Source organism: Polyodon spathula, chromosome 15 (genome assembly GCF_017654505.1).
Source record: "Polyodon spathula isolate WHYD16114869_AA chromosome 15, ASM1765450v1, whole genome shotgun sequence".
Taxonomy (NCBI): Eukaryota; Metazoa; Chordata; class Actinopteri; order Acipenseriformes; family Polyodontidae; genus Polyodon; species Polyodon spathula.
In genome coordinates this window covers 3,996,164-4,002,792 of record NC_054548.1, presented here as the reverse complement: position 1 = coordinate 4,002,792, position 6,629 = coordinate 3,996,164, and positions in this window count along the sequence as shown.

Here is a 6,629-nt window from a genome sequence, read left to right as displayed (position 1 = left end):
TTAGACCTGGATGGTAGATGAATGGAATTGGATTCCTGTGTTGAAAATGTCCTCTTAGACCTGGATGGTAGATGAATGGAATTGGATTCATGTGTTGAAAATGTCCTCTTAGACCTGGATGGTAGATGAATGGAATTGGATTCATGTGTTGAAAATGTCCTCTTAGACCTGGATGGTAGATGAATGGAATTGGATTCATGTGTTGAAAATGTCCTCTTAGACCTGGATGGTAGATGAATGGAATTGGATTCATGTGTTGAAAATGTCCTCTTAGACCTGGATGTTAGATGAATGGTAATTGGATTCATGCCCCTCAGTCCCACAGCTCCTGCTGGTGTGGGTACAGGCAGGAATAAGAAACTCATTGAGATTTTGGTATGTAATGCTTCTGCGTGGTGGAGGAGTTGAGTGATTAATTCTCCTCAGTTCACCAATTCATCATTTTTAAGCACTGCTGTTCAAAGCTGTAAATGAAGGAGACATGTTGCCTTCTTTAAAGCACAACCACACTGTCAAGCTTTACTCCTGCTGTACCACGAAAACCAGCCGTCCAAAACCATGCTTCCATGTTTATATTATTCAAGGTCACCTAAAGCAAAGTTGTAAATCATTTATAACAAACGTCTGCAGGTCTGGAGTAGAATGATCTGTTCTAGCTCTGTAGGTCTGGAGTGGAGTTGTCTTTTCTAGATCTGGAGGTCTGGGGTAGAATGATCTGTTCTAGATCTGCAAGTCTGGGTAGAATTATCTGTTCTAGATGTGCAGGTCTGGAGTGGAGTTATCTTTTCTAGATCTGCAAGTCTGGGGTAGAATGATCTGTTCTAGACCTTTCAGTGTTTTACTGTCCCCCCCGAGAAATAAAACAGAAATCTGTTTTCCACTAGACCTTTCTGGTCCACGTGGACTTACTAGTTGTCTAGCTGCCCTAACCCTGCACTATTGTTCTGGAAATCCAGCATGAGTTTAGCACGTACTGACTGGGAACATGTCCTACACCGTGCACGTGTCAAATAGATGAGTGCAATTCCATACAAATACAGCACTTTGACCGTAACAAACAGTTTTCTTATTCTCTCTAAACATCTCTATCAATCAGTCACTTTATAATACGTGTTCTGTAAGGGAACAGATATTATGCTTACTGTTACAAGGCTGCATTGTTATAGTAATAATAATAATAATAATAATAATAATCATCTTTATTTTTATATAGCGCCTTTCATAGTGGACCACCATCACAACGTGCTTTACAAGATATGAGACTAGGGTGTGTGAACTATGCATCAGCTGCAGTCACTTCCAACAATGCCACACCCAAAAGACTCAGCACAAGGAGGTTAAGTGACTTGCTCAGGGTCACACAGTGAGTCAGTGAGTGTCCTATTACCTGAAACTGCCCATTTATTATACACATTCAAGAGTAATTCAATGTTAACGTAACATTATTCAGTAGGTTTCATTCAATGTTATGAAGCAAAATTAGTTCTTTCTACACTTTTTTTTAAATGGCAAGACTAGAGATCATGCATTTTTTAACATTTTAATCTGTTTAATTCTTGCACAGCACTATGGATTTGACTAATATTTATGGCTGAATTTCAAATTAAACTTGAAATGAACTCTGACATTTTGTAAAATATTTCTACGAGTTATAGGAAGAAAATGATTCATGCACTCCTATACATTGTGGCTACATGCACAGCAGAGACAAGCACACATAATTACATTTTATATTTTAGATCAGTTTTCTTTCATTTCCTGGCAATACATACTGATGTCAAATCCTATAGCTCAAAATGTCAGAAATGGCATATATTGCAGCCTCCTCTTAATACAACTACATATCTCAAACACAACCAGTGATACAGGGGAGAGCTGCCCAATTTAACAACTGGAAGTTTGATGAAAAAGCAACAAACCTGAAAAGTTTCCACCAGCATATTACATCCCTCTTACAACCACAAGAGGGCACTATAATGCAAGGACAGTGATATAGTAGTCACATTTCAAACAGACCACTGTAAGGGAGTCAGACAACCAAAAAAAGCAAGAGAAGGCTGTCCTGACCTCTTCATGTTCTCCACTGATGTGCGACTCATAACTCTTGCTGAAGATGCTTTCATTCCAGACTCTTGCTGAACTCCAGCCTGTTCTTATTGCAGAGTTTTACTGTTCTCCCGTTAGCGATTCAAGCAAAGCTGATTAATCAGAGAGCATCGAGCACAGATCATATTTATTGGCAGATTCATTTCGCCCATATAGTACTCTGTTACTTGAAATTTAACAGATATGTGTGATTTGTTTCACAAGTGAGTTCTTTATTCTTTTATTCTTTTAATAATGGGTAGGAAAGGCCAGTGAAACATGTCTTAATACTTTGCACTTATATGTATGTATGTATGTATGTATGTATGTATATTTTATTGTTACTGAATGAATGCAGTGCTCAAGTATGGTGCTGACACGCCCCCCTCCCACAGCAAGCAAGCAGACCACAGTCCTAGAAACTGCAATTCAGCCCCAAGCTGGAATCAAACCCAGAGGTGGCACACATTTAGTGAATTTGGTGAAGTAGGCCTACACCAATTTTTTTTGAGAAAGGCAGTAACAATCGCACATTTCAAAATCTCATTTATTAAAATATGAACTTAAAATGTACCTTTTTCAACACCTGAAGACTTTCATCCACCAATCAAGAAGCATCAATTCAGGCACTACCACACCGCAAGATCTAGCTTAGAGAAAGAAAAAGGTAAGGAGAGCAATGCAGTATATACCTGCCAATTAGATATTTAAACTGCTTAAAAACAATACAATATGCTTTCCAGTTTCTAATTGCAATAAAACCTGATAATCAGTTTCTAATTGCAATAAAACTTGATTATCAGTTTCTAATTGCAATAAAACTCGATTATCAGGCAGTATCTTGGAACGTAATTGACCTGCATGTTGACAGGAAAATCTATCTGCAGCTTGTTACTGTCTCGTTGAATGCACATGTAACCAATTAGAGACTAAGTGGATTTCAGTGTCATTGTTCTTTTGTTTCCTGTCCCCTTTGCCTGTTCATTGTGTTTGCAGTCCCTGGGAGCCGTTCCTATTGCAGTGGAGTAGTGCAATAAGAATGGGGAAGGTAAACACATCTCTTGGACAGGATTACTACCTGGCTGGAATGTATTTTTTCATTTGTATTTGTTTAGCACTGGAGCCGGTTAGAATAATGCAACTATTCAAAGTCTACTTCTAGTAAGACTTCCCGATGTTCAAATGTGTTTTCCTACTCAGAGTTAGTACTGTAATAGCAATGCTTGTATTTCATTGAATCTAGTCTACTCTTTCATAAGATCTCACATAAGAACATAAGAACATAAGACTGTTTTACAAACGAGAGGAGGCCATTACTGGCCCATCTTGCTTGTTTGGTTGTTAGTAGGCTTATTGATCCCAAAATCTCATCAAGCACCTTCTTGAAGGATCCCAGGCTGTCAGCTTCAACAACAAATTACTGGGGAGTTGATTCCAGACCCTCACAATTTCTCTGTATAAAAAAGTGCCTTTTATTTTTCTGAATTCTGAATGCCCCTTTTTCTAAACTCCATTTGTGCACCCCTGGTCCTTGTTTCTTTTTTCAGGCTGAAAAAGTCCCTTGCGTCCACACTGTCAATACCTTTTAGAATTTTGAATGCTTGAATTAGGTCGCCACGTAGTCTTCTTTGTTCAAGACTGAACAGATTCAATTCTTTTAGCTGTCTGCATATGACATGCCTTTTAAGCCCGGAATAATTCAACAAAAACTCTTTGCACTCTTTCTAGAGCAGCAATATCTTTTTTTTATAGCGAGGTGACCAGAACTGCACACAATATTCAAGATGAGGTGCTTACAAGTGCATTGTACAGTTTTAACATTACTTCCCTTGATTTAAATTCAACACTTTTCACAATGTATCCGAGCATCTTGTTAGCCTTTTTTATAGCTTCCCCACATTGTCTAGATGAAGACATTTCTGAGTCAACAAAAACTCCTAGTCTTTTTCATAGATTCCTTCTCCAATTTCAATATCTCCCATACCTTATAATGTACATTTTTATTTCCTGCTGCAGTAACTTACACTTTGCTCTATTAAATTTTTAACAAGATCGCCATGTATGTGTCTGCCCAGTTTGAATCTTTTCATTTTGCATGAATTGCACAACAACACACTTGCTTTTGTGTTACTGCAAATTTAATACCAGATATCAGAATCTAAATCATTAATGTAGATTAGGAATAGCAGAGGACCTAATACTGATCCCTGTGGTACACCGCTGGTTACCACACTCCATTCTGAGGTTTTTCCTCTAATCAGTACTTTCTGTTTTCTACATGTTAACCACTCCCTAATCCATGTACATGTGTTTCCTTGAATCCCAACTGCGTTCAGTTTGAGAATTAATCTTTTGTGCGGGACTTTGTCAAAAGCTTTCTGGAAATCTAAATAAACCATATCATATGCTTTGCAATTATCCATTATCGATGTTGCATCCTCAAAAAAATCAAGCAAGTTAGTTCTACACGATCTCCCTTTCCTAAAACCATGTTGACTGTCTCCCAGTACCCTGTTACCATATATCCCATTTCATGATCCAATGCGAAAGGCAACACTTTATGTACCAGCACCACCTACTAGCACCTCTGCTGTTGTCATTGACTTTCTATAAGCCAATGAATAATAACATACTGGTGGAATATAAAAAATGCTGATTAGAATTTGCAATCTGACGTGCACAGACACACGCACAACCACACCCACACAACACAGACACGCGCACACCCACACCCACACAACACACACACACGCACTTACAGACACCCTGCACAGATATACCCACATTAGGTTCAGGGTTGTAAAACAACACACACACGCGCACACACACACCACACACAGCACACACACACCCACCCCACACAACACAGACGCGTACGTGTTGTGTGTGGGGTTGGGTGTGAGTTGTGCATGTGTCTGGCGTGGGTGGGTGGGTGTGTTGGTGACCCCACGTGGTGTGTGTGGTGGTGTGTTGTGTCTGTGCTGTGTTGTCACACACCCACCCCCCACACAACACAGGTACAGCTCACACACACCCACCCACCCACACAACACAGACGCGCACACACACCCACCCACCCACACAACACAGACACACACACACACCCACCCACACAACACAGACACGCACACACACACACCCACCCACACACACACACACGCACACACACACCCACGCGTACACACACACCCACACACACAGACACCCACACACCCACACACACACACACGCACACACACACCCACCCACCCACACACACAGACGCGCACACACACACACCCACCCACCCACCCAACACAGACGCGCTGGTGGGTGTGTAGGTGGTGGGTGTGTTGTGTCTGGTGACGTGTGTGGGTGGGTGCGTGTCACCTGTCCACACAACCCAACACGGTGCACACCACTACCCCCACGAACCACACACACCCACCACACACACGTGTGTGTGGTGGTGTGTTGGCACGACACACACACACCCACCCCACACAACACAGACACACCCCACCCACCCACACACACACACACACACCCACACACACACACACACACACACACACACACACACACACACACACACAGACACGCACACACACACACACCCACACAACACACACACGCACACACACACCCACCCACACACACACAGACACACACACACACACACACACACACACACACACACACACACACACCCACACAACACACACACACACACACACACGCGCACACACACACACACCCACCCACACACACAGACACGCGCACACACACACACACACAACACACAACACACACACGCGCACACACACAGTGTGTGACAGGTGTGGGTGCGCACAAACAACACACGCACGTGTGTGTGTTGAACACACGGTGTTGTGGGTGTGTGTGTTGGTGTCTCACACACACACCCACCCGCACACACACACGCGCACACACACACACACACCCACACACACACAGACACGCGCACACACACCCACACACCCACACAACACAGACACGCACACACACACCCACCCACCCACACAACACAGACACGCACACACACACCCACACACGCACACAACACAGACACACGCACACACACACACAGCGCACCCCACTACGCAGATGTCACACACCCCAACAACACCAACACAGGACGCGCGCACACACACACACACCCACACAACACAGACGCGCGCACACACACACACACACCCCAACACACGCACACAACCCACCCACACAACACAGACGCGCACACACACCCACACACACCCACACACACACCCACCCACACACGCACACACACCCACACACAAAAAACACTCTCACACACAACACAGACGCGCGCACACAAACACACCCACACAACACAGACGCGCGCACACACACACACCCAATACGAATGAATACACAGTGTCCTTAAAGGGGTACAGGTATTACATTTTAGTTATCTTAACTCATTATAAATGAGCTCAGAAATCAACCAATCACAGTGAAGCTTTGCCAGAATTCCAGCCCATCTTCTCCTCTGTAAAGATGTCATCCCGTGCACAGAACAC